A 17204-nucleotide genomic window follows, 5' to 3' on the forward strand; every position below is an offset into this window, starting at 1 on the left:
ACAAAGCCGGAGAAAAACTGGTTGTTATTCTCTTTACATGGTATTTATCTATTTGTTTCCATCTGTTATCGTATATTATTATCTAACAATATCTAAAGCTTATAACAAAAATAAGATGTCATTGTGTTACATTGTACGGCAGCGTATTAGGGCCAATATAAAAAAAAAAAATTCGTACGTACGGATTACTAATTCGTACGTAAGGATTTCTAATACGTACGTACGATTTACTTATTCGTACGTACGGATTACTAATTCGTACGTACGATTTACTAATTCGTACGTACGGATTTCTAATTAGTACGTACGATTTACTAATTCGTACGTACGGATTACTAATTCGTACGTACGATTTACTAATTCGTACCGACGGATTACTAATTCGTACGTACGATTTACTAATTCGTACGTACGATTTTCTAATTCGTACGTACGGATTACTAATTCGTACGTACGATTTACTAATTCGTACGTACGATTTTCTAATTCGTACGTACGGATTACTAATTCGTACGTACGATTTACTAATTCGTACGTACGGATTACTAATTCGTACGTTAGATTTACTAATTCGTACGTACGATTTACTAGTTCGTACGGACGGATTACTAATTCGTACGTACGATTTACTAATTCGTACGGACGGATTACTAATTCGTACGTACGATTTACTAATTCGTACGTACGATTTACTTATTCGTACGTACGGATTACTAATTCGTACGTACGAATTAGCAGAGACATATATAGAGAGATTGGCAGCTCTCTATTTGCCCTGAAGTCTACGTGGTGGCCCCTGACCTTCCCACAATCCATTGCGGTCACTCTGTTCAGTCTTCTCCTGATGCCATAATGGAGAAAACTTGAAAACCAGACACATACTTATCGATAATTTCTATTTGAAATCATAACCAAGATCCAATGATGTGCTTTAATTTCATTAATAGCAAAGTGCAGAAGTGTCATCAATATGAAATATATTATTTTTGCTGTCAAAGTGTTCGTATTTTCAGTATGAAAGTCAAGCACACCACAGGGAAGATCGGCGGGAACCTCCAATTAACCTATGGGGTTTTCGAAAATACGGATTAATGACAACAGTGTACATAATCATAAAGACTATATCATATAAGTATTATAGTTTTTGGATTATGTAGTAACTTTTGTAGTGGCCTAAATAAAACCATGTTTTTTTTTTGTGTATTGAAAATTGACGATGTTTTGGTTTGACGTAATGGCGGATTAACCAGAACATGTCGAATAAGTTCCAGTACATCAATACACACATGCGCAAAGCCCGATTTACCTGTGCTCGCGTGTGTTTGATAGGGGACAAGACGCTATCGATAAGGGATATCCTTGATTGGTCACGAATAAATAGGGATGTTACTTATCTCTATTGTATATGTCTCTGGAACTATTAAATCGTACGAACGGATTAGTAATCCAGTACGTACGAATTAGTAATCCATACGTACGGATTAGTAAATCGTACGAACGAATTAGTAATCCGTACGTACGGAATTAGTAATCCGTACGTACGAATTGGTAAATCGTACGTACGAATTAGTAAATCGTACGTACGAATTAGTAAATCGTAGTAGTCCCCAGAACAAGTTAGATGGATACCTATGAATATATGTACAGTTTCTCTCAAACAGTCTCAATTTTTTTTAACGATTCATAAATAAGTAACATATATACTTAGTAGTATCAGAAAGTTTTTTATCATAAATTTCCAGAAATATATATCATTTGGTGGAGGCGAGACACAGCTACTTTCCTGGATGCTTAAAAAAGACCTGCTAAGGAACGTGCACCAGTTACTGGTCAACTTCCATGGAATTTCTGCCGACAGCAATGAAACTGTTTATATAGAGCATATGCAGGTCCTGCAAGCCCTTTATAAAGGAAGTTTCAGAACGTTCCACTTCGCCAGAAATATTCAATGTCTCTTCAAACAAAGCCGGAGAAAAACTGGTTGTTATTCTCTTTACATGGTATTTATCTATTTGTTTCCATCTGTTATCGTATATTATTATCTAACAATATCTAAAGCTTATAACAAAAATAAGATGTCATTGTGTTACATTGTACGGCAGCGTATTAGGGCCAATATAAAAAAAAAAAATTCGTACGTACGGATTACTAATTCGTACGTAAGGATTTCTAATACGTACGTACGATTTACTTATTCGTACGTACGGATTACTAATTCGTACGTACGATTTACTAATTCGTACGTACGGATTTCTAATTAGTACGTACGATTTACTAATTCGTACGTACGGATTACTAATTCGTACGTACGATTTACTAATTCGTACCGACGGATTACTAATTCGTACGTACGATTTACTAATTCGTACGTACGATTTTCTAATTCGTACGTACGGATTACTAATTCGTACGTACGATTTACTAATTCGTACGTACGATTTTCTAATTCGTACGTACGGATTACTAATTCGTACGTACGATTTACTAATTCGTACGTACGGATTACTAATTCGTACGTTAGATTTACTAATTCGTACGTACGATTTACTAGTTCGTACGGACGGATTACTAATTCGTACGTACGATTTACTAATTCGTACGGACGGATTACTAATTCGTACGTACGATTTACTAATTCGTACGTACGATTTACTTATTCGTACGTACGGATTACTAATTCGTACGTACGAATTAGCAGAGACATATATAGAGAGATTGGCAGCTCTCTATTTGCCCTGAAGTCTACGTGGTGGCCCCTGACCTTCCCACAATCCATTGCGGTCACTCTGTTCAGTCTTCTCCTAATGCCATAATGGAGAAAACTTGAAAACCAGACACATACTTATCGATAATTTCTATTTGAAATCATAACCAAGATCCAATGATGTGCTTTAATTTCATTAATAGCAAAGTGCAGAAGTGTCATCAATATGAAATATATTACTTTTGCTGTCAAAGTGTTCGTATTTTCAGTATGAAAGTCAAGCACACCACAGGGAAGATCGGCGGGAATCTCCAATTAACCTATGGGGTTTTCGAAAATACGGATTAATGACAACAGTGTACATAATCATCAAGACTATATCATATAAGTATTATAGTTTTTGGATTATGTAGTAACTTTTGTAGTGGCCTAAATAAAACCATGTGTTTTTTTTGTGTATTGAAAATTGACGATGTTTTGGTTTGACGTAATGGCGGATTAACCAGAACATGTCGAATAAGTTCCAGTACATCAATACACACATGCGCAAAGCCCGATTTACCTGTGCTCGCGTGTGTTTGATAGGGGACAAGACGCTATCGATAAGGGATATCCTTGATTGGTCACGAATAAATAGGGATGTTACTTATCTCTATTGTATATGTCTCTGGAACTATTAAATCGTACGAACTAATTAGTAAATCGTACGTACGAATTAGTAATCCATACGTACGAATTAGTAAATCGTACGTACGAATTAGTAATCCGTACGTACGGATTAGTAAATCGTACGAACGAATTAGTAATCCGTACGTACGAATTAGTAAATCGTACGTACGAATTAGTAAATCGTAGTAGTCCCCAGAACAAGTTAGATGGATACCTATGAATATATGTACAGTTTCTCTCAAACAGTCTCAATTTTTTTTAACGATTCATAAATAAGTAACATATATACTTAGTAGTATCAGAAAGTTTTTTATCATAAATTTCCGGAAATATATATCATTTGGTGGAGGCGAGACACAGCTACTTTCCTGGATGCTTAAAAAAGACCTGCTAAGGAACGTGCACCAGTTACTGGTCAACTTCCATGGAATTTCTGCCGACAGCAATGAAACTGTTTATATAGAGCATATGCAGGTCCTGCAAGCCCTTTATAAAGGAAGTTTCAGAACGTTCCACTTCGCCAGAAATATTCAATGTCTCTTCAAACAAAGCCGGAGAAAACTGGTTGTTATTCTCTTTACATGGTATTTATTTATTTGTTTCCATCTGTTATCGTATATTATTATCTAAAAATATCTAAAGCTGATAACAAAAATAAGATGTCATTGTGTTACATTGTACGGCAGCGTATTAGGGCCAATATAAAAAAAAATTAATTCGTACGTACGGATTTCAAATTCGTACGTACGATTTACTAATTCGTACGTACGATTTACTAATTCGTACGTACGGATTACTAATTCGTACGTACGATTTACTAATTCGTACGTACGGATTACTAATTCGTACGTACGATTTACTAATTGGTACGTACAGATTACTAATTCGTACGTACGAATTAGCAGAGACTTATGTAGAGAGATTGGCAGCTCTCTATTTGCCCTTAAGTCTACGTTTTGGCCCCTGACCTTCTCACAATCCATTGCGGTCACTCTGTTCAGTCTTCTCCTGATGCCATAATGGAGAAAACTTGAAAACCAGACACATACTTATCGATAATTTCTATTTGAAATCATAACCAAGATCCAATGATGTGCTTTAATTTCATTAATAGCAAAGTGCAGAAGTGTCATCAATATGAAATATATCACATTTGCTGTCAAAGTGTTCGTATTTTCAGTATGAAAGTCAAGCACACCACAGGGAAGATCGGCGGGAACCTCCAATTAACCTATGGGGTTTTCGAAAAAACGGATTAATGACAACAGTGTACATAATCATAAAGACTATATCATATAAGTATTATAGTTTTTGGATTATGTAGTAACTTTTGTAGTGGCCTAAATAAAACCATGTGTTTTTTTTTGTGTATTGAAAATTGACGATGTTTTGGTTTGACGTAATGGCGGATTAACCAGAACATGTCGAACAAGTTCCGGTACATCAATACACACATGCGCAAAGCCCGATTTACCTGTGCTCGCGTGTGTTTGATAGGGGACAAGACGCTCTCGATAAGGGATATCCTTGATTGGTCACGAATAAATAGGGATGTTACTTATCTCTCTTGTATATGTCTCTGGAACTATTAAATCGTACGAACTAATTAGTAAATCGTACGTACGAATTAGTAATCCATACGTACGAATTAGTAAATCGTACGTACGAATTAGTAATCCATACGTACGAATTAGTAAATCGTACGAACGAATTAGTAATCCGTACGTACGAATTAGTAAATCGTACGAACGAATTAGTAATCCGTACGTACGAATTGGTAAATCGTACGTACGAATTAGTAAATCGTACGTACGAATTAGTAAATCGTAGTAGTCCCCAGAACAAGTTAGATGGATACCTATGAATATATGTACAGTTTCTCTCAAACAGTCTCAATTTTTTTTAACGATTCATAAATAAGTAACATATATACTTAGTAGTATCAGAAAGTTTTTTATCATCAATTTCCGGAAATATATATCATTTGGTGGAGGCGAGACACAGCTACTTTCCTGGATGCTTAAAAAAGACCTGCTAAGGAACGTGCACCAGTTACTGGTCAACTTCCATGGAATTTCTGCCGACAGCAATGAAACTGTTTATATAGAGCATATGCAGGTCCTGCAAGCCCTTTATAAAGGAAGTTTCAGAACGTTCCACTTCGCCAGAAATATTCAATGTCTCTTCAAACAAAGCCGGAGAAAAACTGGTTGTTATTCTCTTTACATGGTATTTATCTATTTGTTTCCATCTGTTATCGTATATTATTATCTAACAATATCTAAAGCTTTTAACAAAAATAAGATGTCATTGTGTTACATTGTACGGCAGCGTATTAGGGCCAATATCAAAAAAAAAAAATTCGTACGTACGGATTACTAATTCGTACGTACGATTTACTAGTTCGTACGGACGGATTACTAATTCGTACGTACGATTTACTAATTCGTACCGACGGATTACTAATTCGTACGTACGATTTACTAATTCGTACGTACGATTTTCTAATTCGTACGTACGGATTACTAATTCGTACGTACGATTTACTAATTCGTACGTACGATTTTCTAATTCGTACGTACGGATTACTAATTCGTACGTACGATTTACTAATTCGTACGTACGGATTACTAATTTGTACGTTCGATTTACTAATTCGTACGTACGATTTACTAGTTCGTACGGACGGATTACTAATTCGTACGTACGATTTACTAATTCGTACGGACGGATTACTAATTCGTACGTACGATTTACTAATTCGTACGTACGGATTACTAATTCGTACGTACGATTTACTTATTCGTACGTACGGATTACTAATTCGTACGTACGATTTACTAATTCGTACGTACGGATTTCTAATTCGTACGTACGATTTACTAATTCGTACGTACGATTTACTAATTCTTACGTACGATTTACTAATTCGTACGTACGAATTAGCAGAGACATATATAGAGAGATTGGCAGCTCTCTATTTGCCCTTAAGTCTACGTGGTGGCCCCTGACCTTCCCACAATCCATTGCGGTCACTCTGTTCAGTCTTCTCCTAATGCCATAATGGAGAAAACTTGAAAACCAGACACATACTTATCGATAATTTCTATTTGAAATCATAACCAAGATCCAATGATGTGCTTTAATTTCATTAATAGCAAAGTGCAGAAGTGTCATCAATATGAAATATATTACTTTTGCTGTCAAAGTGTTCGTATTTTCAGTATGAAAGTCAAGCACACCACAGGGAAGATCGGCGGGAATCTCCAATTAACCTATGGGGTTTTCGAAAATACGGATTAATGACAGCAGTGTACATAATCATCAAGACTATATCATATAAGTATTATAGTTTTTGGATTATGTAGTAACTTTTGTAGTGGCCTAAATAAAACCATGTGTTTTTTTTGTGTATTGAAAATTGACGATGTTTTGGTTTGACGTAATGGCGGATTAACCAGAACATGTCGAATAAGTTCCAGTACATCAATACACACATGCGCAAAGCCCGATTTACCTGTGCTCGCGTGTGTTTGATAGGGGACAAGACGCTCTCGATAAGGGATATCCTTGATTGGTCACGAATAAATAGGGATGTTACTTATCTCTCTTGTATATGTCTCTGGAACTATTAAATCGTACGAACTAATTAGTAAATCGTACGAACGGATTAGTAATCCATACGTACGAATTAGTAAATCGTACGTACGAATTAGTAATCCGTACGTACGGATTAGTAAATCGTACGAACGAATTAGTAATCCGTACGTACGAATTAGTAAATCGTACGTCCGAATTAGTAATCCGTACGTACGAATTGGTAAATCGTACGTACGAATTAGTAAATCGTACGTACGAATTAGTAAATCGTAGTAGTCCCCAGAACAAGTTATTAGATGGATACCTATGAATATATGTACAGTTTCTCTCAAACAGTCTCAATTTTTTTTAACGATTCATAAATAAGTAACATATATACTTAGTAGTATCAGAAAGTTTTTTATCATAAATTTCCAGAAATATATATCATTTGGTGGAGGCGAGACACAGCTACTTTCCTGGATGCTTAAAAAAGACCTGCTAAGGAACGTGCACCAGTTACTGGTCAACTTCCATGGAATTTCTGCCGACAGCAATGAAACTGTTTATATAGAGCATATGCAGGTCCTGCAAGCCCTTTATAAAGGAAGTTTCAGAACGTTCCACTTCGCCAGAAATGTTCAATGTCTCTTCAAACAAAGCCGGAAAAAACTGGTTGTTATTCTCTTTACATGGTATTTATTTATTTGTTTCCATCTGTTATCGTATATTATTATCTAACAATATCTAAAGCTTATAACAAAAATAAGATGTCATTGTGTTACATTGTACGGCAGCGTATGAGGGCCAAAATAAAAAAAACTTAATTCGTACGTACGGATTTCTAATTCGTACGTACGATTTACTAATTCGTAGGTACGATTTACTAATTCGTACGTACGGATTACTAATTCGTACGTACGATTTACTAATTGGTACGTACAGATTACTAATTCGTACGTACGAATTAGCAGAGACTTATGTAGAGAGATTGGCAGCTCTCTATTTTCCCTTAAGTCTACGTGGTGGCCCCTGACCTTCCCACAATCCATTGCGGTCACTCTGTTCAGTCTTCTCCTGATGCCATAATGGAAAAAACTTGAAAACCAGACACATACTTATCGATAATTTCTATTTGAAATCATAACCAAGATCCAATGATGTGCTTTAATTTCATTAATAGCAAAGTGCAGAAGTGTCATCAATATGAAATATATCACATTTGCTGTCAAAGTGTTCGTATTTTCAGTATGAAAGTCAAGCACACCACAGGGAAGATCGGCGGGAACCTCCAATTAACCTATGGGGTTTTCGAAAATACGGATTAATGACAACAGTGTACATAATCATAAAGACTATATCATATAAGTATTATAGTTTTTGGATTATGTAGTAACTTTTGTAGTGGCCTAAATAAAACCATGTGTTTTTTTTTGTGTATTGAAAATTGACGATGGTTTGGTTTGACGTAATGGCGGATTAACCAGAACATGTCGAATAAGTTCCAGTACATCAATACACACATGCGCAAAGCCCGATTTACCTGTGCTCGCGTGTGTTTGATAGGGGACAAGACGCTCTCGATAAGGGATATCCTTGATTGGTCACGAATAAATAGGGATGTTACATATCTCTCTTGTATATGTCTCTGGAACTATTAAATCGTACGAACTAATTAGTAAATCGTACGTACGAATTAGTAATCCATACGTACGAATTAGTAAATCGTACGTACGAATTAGTAATCCGTACGTACGGATTAGTAAATCGTACGAACGAATTAGTAATCCGTACGTACGAATTAGTAAATCGTACGTACGAATTAGTAATCCGTACGTACGAATTGGTAAATCGTACGTACGAATTAGTAAATCGTACGTACGAATTAGTAAATCGTAGTAGTCCCCAGAACAAGTTAGATGGATACCTATGAATATATGTACAGTTTCTCTCAAACAGTCTCAATTTTTTTAACGATTCATAAATAAGTAACATATATACTTAGTAGTATCAGAAAGTTTTTTATCATAAATTTCCGGAAATATATATCATTTGGTGGAGGCGAGACACAGCTACTTTCCTGGATGCTTAAAAAAGACCTGCTAAGGAACGTGCACCAGTTACTGGTCAACTTCCATGGAATTTCTGCCGACAGCAATGAAACTGTTTATATAGAGCATATGCAGGTCCTGCAAGCCCTTTATAAAGGAAGTTTCAGAACGTTCCACTTCGCCAGAAATATTCAATGTCTCTTCAAACAAAGCCGGAGAAAACTGGTTGTTATTCTCTTTACATGGTATTTATTTATTTGTTTCCATCTGTTATCGTATATTATTATCTAACAATATCTAAAGCTTATAACAAAAATAAGATGTCATTGTGTTACATTGTACGGCAGCGTATTAGGGCCAATATAAAAAAAATTAATTCGTACGTACGGATTTCTAATTCGTACGTACGATTTACTAATTCGTACGTACGGATTACTAATTCGTACGAACGGATTACTAATTCGTACGTACGATTTACTAATTGGTACGTACAGATTACTAATTCGTACGTACGAATTAGCAGAGACTTATGTAGAGAGATTGGCAGCTCTCTATTTGCCCTTAAGTCTAAGTGGTGGCCCCTGACCTTCCCACAATCCATTGCGGTCACTCTGTTCAGTCTTCTCCTGATGCCATAATGGAGAAAACTTGAAAACCAGACACATACTTATCGATAATTTCTATTTGAAATCATAACCAAGATCCAATGATGTGCTTTAATTTCATTAATAGCAAAGTGCAGAAGTGTCATCAATATGAAATATATCACATTTGCTGTCAAAGTGTTCGTATTTTCAGTATGAAAGTCAAGCACACCACAGGGAAGATCGGCGGGAACCTCCAATTAACCTATGGGGTTTTCGAAAATACGGATTAATGACAACAGTGTACATAATCATAAAGACTATATCATATAAGTATTATAGTTTTTGGATTATGTAGTAACTTTTGTAGTGGCCTAAATAAAACCATGTTTTTTTTGTGTATTGAAAATTGACGATGTTTTGGTTTGACGTAATGGCGGATTAACCAGAACATGTCGAATAAGTTCCAGTACATCAATACACACATGCGCAAAGCCCGATTTACCTGTGCTCGCGTGTGTTTGATAGGGGACAAGACGCTCTCGATAAGGGATATCCTTGATTGGTCACGAATAAATAGGGATGTTACACATCTCTCTTGTATATGTCTCTGGAACTATTAAATCGTACGAACTAATTAGTAAATCGTACGTACGAATTAGTAATCCATACGTACGAATTAGTAAATCGTACGTACGAATTAGTAATCCGTACGTACGGATTAGTAAATCGTACGAACGAATTAGTAATCCGTACGTACGAATTGGTAAATCGTACGTACGAATTAGTAAATCGTACGTACGAATTAGTAAATCGTAGTAGTCCCCAGAACAAGTTAGATGGATACCTATGAATATATGTACAGTTTCTCTCAAACAGTCTCAATTTTTTTAACGATTCATAAATAAGTAACATATATACTTAGTAGTATCAGAAAGTTTTTTATCATAAATTTCCGGAAATATATATCATTTGGTGGAGGCGAGACACAGCTACTTTCCTGGATGCTTAAAAAAGACCTGCTAAGGAACGTGCACCAGTTACTGGTCAACTTCCATGGAATTTCTGCCGACAGCAATGAAACTGTTTATATAGAGCATATGCAGGTCCTGCAAGCCCTTTATAAAGGAAGTTTCAGAGTTTCAGAACGTTCCACTTCGCCAGAAATATTCAATGTCTCTTCAAACAAAGCCGGAGAAAAACTGGTTGTTATTCTCTTTACATGGTATCTATTTATTTGTTTCCATCTGTTATCGTATATTATTATCTAACAATATCTAAAGCTTATAACAAAAATAAGATGTCATTGTGTTACATTGTACGGCAGCGTATTAGGGCCAATATAAAAAAAAAAAAAATCGTACGTACGGATTACTAATTCGTACGTACGATTTACTAATTCGTACGTAAGGATTTCTAATACGTACGTACGATTTACTTATTCGTACGTACGGATTACTAATTCGTACGTACGATTTACTAATTCGTACGTACGGATTTCTAATTCGTACGTACGATTTACTAATTCGTACGTACGGATTACTAATTCGCACGTACGATTTACTAATTCGTACGTACGGATTACTAATTCGTACGTACGATTTACTAGTTCGTACGGACGGATTACTAATTCGTACGTACGATTTACTAATTCGTACCGACGGATGACTAATTCGTACGTACGATTTACTAATTCGTACGTACGATTTTCTAATTCGTACGTACGGATTACTAATTCGTACGTACGATTTACTAATTCGTACGTACGGATTATTAATTCGTACGTTCGATTTACTAATTCGTACGTACGATTTACTAGTTCGTACGGACGGATTACTAATTCGTACGTACGATTTACTAATTCGTACGGACGGATTACTAATTCGTACGTACGATTTACTAATTCGTACGTACGGATTACTAATTCGTACGTACGATTTACTTATTCGTACGTACGGATTACTAATTCGTACGTACGATTTACTTATTCGTACGTACGGATTTCTAATTCGTACGTACGATTTACTAATTCGTACGTACGATTTACTAATTCGTACGTACGAATTAGCAGAGACATATATAGAGAGATTGGCAGCTCTCTATTTGCCCTTAAGTCTACGTGGTGGCCCCTGACCTTCCCACAATCCATTGCGGTCACTCTGTTCAGTCTTCTCCTAATGCCATAATGGAGAAAACTTGAAAACCAGACACATACTTATCGATAATTTCTATTTGAAATCATAACCAAGATCCAATGATGTGCTTTAATTTCATTAATAGCAAAGTGCAGAAGTGTCATCAATATGAAATATATTACTTTTGCTGTCAAAGTGTTCGTATTTTCAGTATGAAAGTCAAGCACACCACAGGGAAGATCGGCGGGAATCTCCAATTAACCTATGGGGTTTTCGAAAATACGGATTAATGACAACAGTGTACATAATCATCAAGACTATATCATATAAGTATTATAGTTTTTGGATTATGTAGTAACTTTTATAGTGGCCTAAATAAAACCATGTGTTTTTTTTGTTTATTGAAAATTGACGATGTTTTGGTTTGACGTAATGGCGGATTAACCAGAACATGTCGAATAAGTTCCAGTACATCAATACACACATGCGCAAAGCCCGATTTACCTGTGCTCGCGTGTGTTTGATAGGGGACAAGACGCTCTCGATAAGGGATATCCTTGATTGGTCACGAATAAATAGGGATGCTACTTATCTCTCTTGTATATGTCTCTGGAACTATTAAATCGTACGAACTAATTAGTAAATCGTACGAACGGATTAGTAATCCATACGTACGAATTAGTAAATCGTACGTACGAATTAGTAATCCGTACGTACGGATTAGTAAATCGTACGAACGAATTAGTAATCCGTACGTACGAATTAGTAAATCGTACGTACGAATTAGTAATCCGTACGTACGAATTGGTAAATCGTACGTACGAATTAGTAAATCGTAGTAGTCCCCAGAACAAGTTAGATGGATACCTATGAATATATGTACAGTTTCTCTCAAACAGTCTCAATTTTTTTTAACGATTCATAAATAAGTAACATATATACTTAGTAGTATCAGAAAGTTTTTTATCATAAATTTCCAGAAATATATATCATTTGGTGGAGGCGAGACACAGCTACTTTCCTGGATGCTTAAAAAAGACCTGCTAAGGAACGTGCACCAGTTACTGGTCAACTTCCATGGAATTTCTGCCGACAGCAATGAAACTGTTTATATAGAGCATATGCAGGTCCTGCAAGCCCTTTATAAAGGAAGTTTCAGAACGTTCCACTTCGCCAGAAATGTTCAATGTCTCTTCAAACAAAGCCGGAGAAAACTGGTTGTTATTCTCTTTACATCGTATTTATTTATTTGTTTCCATCTGTTATCGTATATTATTATCTAACAATATCTAAAGCTTATAACAAAAATAAGATGTCATTGTGTTACATTGTACGGCAGCGTATTAGGGCCAATATAAAAAAAAACTTAATTCGTACGTACGGATTTCTAATTCGTACGTACGATTTACTAATTCGTAGGTACGATTTACTAATTCGTATGTACGGATTACTAATTCGTACGTACGATTTACTAATTGGTACGTACAGATTACTAATTCGTACGTACGAATTAGCAGAGACTTATGTAGAGAGATTGGCAGCTCTCTATTTGCCCTTAAGTCTACGTGGTGGCCCCTGACCTTCCCACAATCCATTGCGGTCACTCTGTTCAGTCTTCTCCTGATGCCATAATGGAAAAAACTTGAAAACCAGACACATACTTATCGATAATTTCTATTTGAAATCATAACCAAGATCCAATGATGTGCTTTAATTTCATTAATAGCAAAGTGCAGAAGTGTCATCAATATGAAATATATCACATTTGCTGTCAAAGTGTTCGTATTTTCAGTATGAAAGTCAAGTACACCACAGGGAAGATCGGCGGGAACCTCCAATTAACCTATGGGGTTTTCGAAAATACGGATTAATGACAACAGTGTACATAATCATAAAGAAAATATCATATAAGTATTATAGTTTTTGGATTATGTAGTAACTTTTGTAGTGGCCTAAATAAAACCATGTGTTTTTTTTGTGTATTGAAAATTGACGATGTTTTGGTTTGACGTAATGGCGGATTAACCAGAACATGTCGAATAAGTTCCAGTACATCAATACACACATGCGCAAAGCCCGATTTACCTGTGCTCGCGTGTGTTTGATAGGGGACAAGACGCTCTCGATAAGGGATATCCTTGATTGGTCACGAATAAATAGGGATGTTAAATATCTCTCTTGTATATGTCTCTGGAACTATTAAATCGTACGAACTAATTAGTAAATCGTACGTACGAATTAGTAATCCATACGTACGAATTAGTAAATCGTACGTACGAATTAGTAATCCGTACGTACGGATTAGTAAATCGTACGAACGAATTAGTAATCCGTACGTACGAATTAGTAAATCGTACGAACGAATTAGTAATCCGTACGTACGAATTGGTAAATCGTACGTACGAATTAGTAAATCGTACGTACGAATTAGTAAATCGTACGTACGATTGAGTAAATCGTAGTAGTCCCCAGAACAAGTTAGATGGATACCTATGAATATATGTACAGTTTCTCTCAAACAGTCTCAATTTTTTTTAACGATTCATAAATAAGTAACATATATACTTAGTAGTATCAGAAAGTTTTTTATCATAAATTTCCAGAAATATATATCATTTGGTGGAGGCGAGACACAGCTACTTTCCTGGATGCTTAAAAAAGACCTGCTAAGGAACGTGCACCAGTTACTGGTCAACTTCCATGGAATTTCTGCCGACAGCAATGAAACTGTTTATATAGAGCATATGCAGGTCCTGCAAGCCCTTTATAAAGGAAGTTTCAGAACGTTCCACTTCGCCAGAAATATTCAATGTCTCTTCAAACAAAGCCGGAGAAAAACTGGTTGTTATTCTCTTTACATGGTATTTATCTATTTGTTTCCATCTGTTATCGTATATTATTATCTAACAATATCTAAAGCTTATAACAAAAATAAGATGTCATTGTGTTACATTGTACGGCAGCGTATTAGGGCCAATATAAAAAAAATTTAATTCGTACGTACGGATTACTAATTCGTACGTACGATTTACTAATTCGTACGTACGGATTACTAATTCGTACGTACGATTTACTAATTCGTACGTACGGATTTCTAATTCGTACGTACGATTTACTAATTCGTACGTACGATTTACTAATTCGTACGTACGGATTACTAATTCGTACGTACGATTTACTAATTCGTACGTACAGATTACTAATTCGTACGTACGAATTAGCAGAGACTTATGTAGAGAGATTGGCAGCTCTCTATTTGCCCTTAAGTCTACGTGGTGGCCCCTGACCTTCCCACAATCCATTGCGGTCACTCTGTTCAGTCTTCTCCTGATGCCATAATGGAGAAAACTTGAAAACCAGACACATACTTATCGATAATTTCTATTTGAAATCATAACCAAGATCCAATGATGTGCTTTAATTTCATTAGTAGCAAAGTGCAGAAGTGTCATCAATATGAAATATATCACATTTGCTGTCAAAGTGTTCGTATTTTCAGTATGAAAGTCAAGCACACCACAGGGAAGATCGGCGGGAACCTCCAATTAACCTATGGGGTTTTCGAAAATACGGATTAATGACAACAGTGTACATAATCATAAAGACTATATCATATAAGTATTATAGTTTTTGGATTATGTAGTAACTTTTGTAGTGGCCTAAATAAAACCATGTGTTTTTTTTGTGTATTGTAAATTGACGATGTTTTGGTTTGACGTAATGGCGGATTAACCAGAACATGTCGAATAAGTTCCAGTACATCAATACACACATGCGCAAAGCCCGATTTACCTGTGCTCGCGTGTGTTTGATAGGGGACAAGACGCTCTCGATAAGGGATATCCTTGATTGGTCACGAATAAATAGGGATGTTACTTATCTCTCTTGTATATGTCTCTGGAACTATTAAATCGTACGAACTAATTAGTAAATCGTACGTACGGATTAGTAATCCATACGTACGAATTGGTAAATCGTACGTACGAATTAGTTAATCGTACGTACGAATTAGTAATCCGTCCGTACGAATTAGTAAATCGTAGTAGTCCCCAGAACAAGTTAGATGGATACCTATGAATATATGTACAGTTTCTCTCAAACAGTCTCAATTTTTTTTAACGATTCATAAATAAGTAACATAATTATATACTTAGTAGTATAAGAAAGTTTTTTATCATAAATTTCCGGAAATATATTATCATTTGGTGGAGGCGAGACACAGCTACTTTCCTGGATGCTTAAAAAAGGCCTGCTAAGGAACGTGCACCAGTTACTGGTCAACTTCCATGGAATTTCTGCCGACAGCAATGAAACTGTTTATATAGAGCATATGCAGGTCCTGCAAGCCCTTTATAAAGGAAGTTTCAGAACGTTCCACTTCGCCAGAAATGTTCAATGTCTCTTAAAAAACAAAGCCGGAGAAAAACTGGTTGTTATTCTCTTTACATGGTATTAATCTATTTGTTTCCATCTGTTATCGTATATTATTATCTAACAATATCTAAAGCTTATAACAAAAATAAGATGTCATTGTGTTACATTGTACGGCAGCGTATTAGGGCCAATAAAAAAAAAAATTAATTCGTACGTACGGATTACTAATTCGTACGTACGATTTACTAATTCGTACGTAGGATTTACCAATTCGTACGTACGGATTACTAATTCGTACGTACGATTTACTAATTCGTACGTACGGATTACTATATCGTACGTACGATTTTCTAATTCGTACGTACGGATTACTAATTCGTACGTACGATTTACTAATTCGTACGTACGGATTACTAATTCGTACGTACGGTTTACTAATTCGTACGTACGGATTTCTAATTCGTACGTACGATTTTCTAATTCGTACGTACGATTTACCAATTCGTACGTACGGATTACTAATTCGTTCGTGCGATTTACTAATCCGTACGTACGGATTACTAAAGAAGAAGAGGACGTATTAAATCACTTCTGACAGCATTAGAGGATACTTAAACGTAAATATGACCTAGCGATTGTTGTTATAACAAAATTTAGATACTATCCTAGATATAATACATAGGAATAGCGTAACTACTTAATAAATAATTAGTAAAACAACAATTCAGATAGCGAGCTACAATCAGCTGATCTAACAGTAGGCTAACAATACACATATTTTCGTAACACTGCCCTCCTCCTAGACAACATTTGGTCACCAAATTAAAAATGATACAATAAGATAACGACGAAAATATCGACCTATAAAACGATATTGGATGTACATACGATAGGTATGCCCTATAAAAACTCGCCACTCACATCTCAGTTAATAGCATGTAATGTCTTCGAGACAGAAAAATACACGAATATTTAAAAACTGACATAAATCTTCTTACAGTAACAACATTGCCATGAATGTCACGCAGTGATGGACATATGGAAATTGAAGCATTTAACTTTGTTAGAAAATAACTTTGATCACTTCAATTTCAACTGTAATAATAAT

Source organism: Pecten maximus, chromosome 6, assembly GCF_902652985.1.
Source record: "Pecten maximus chromosome 6, xPecMax1.1, whole genome shotgun sequence".
NCBI lineage: Eukaryota > Metazoa > Mollusca > Bivalvia > Pectinida > Pectinidae > Pecten > Pecten maximus.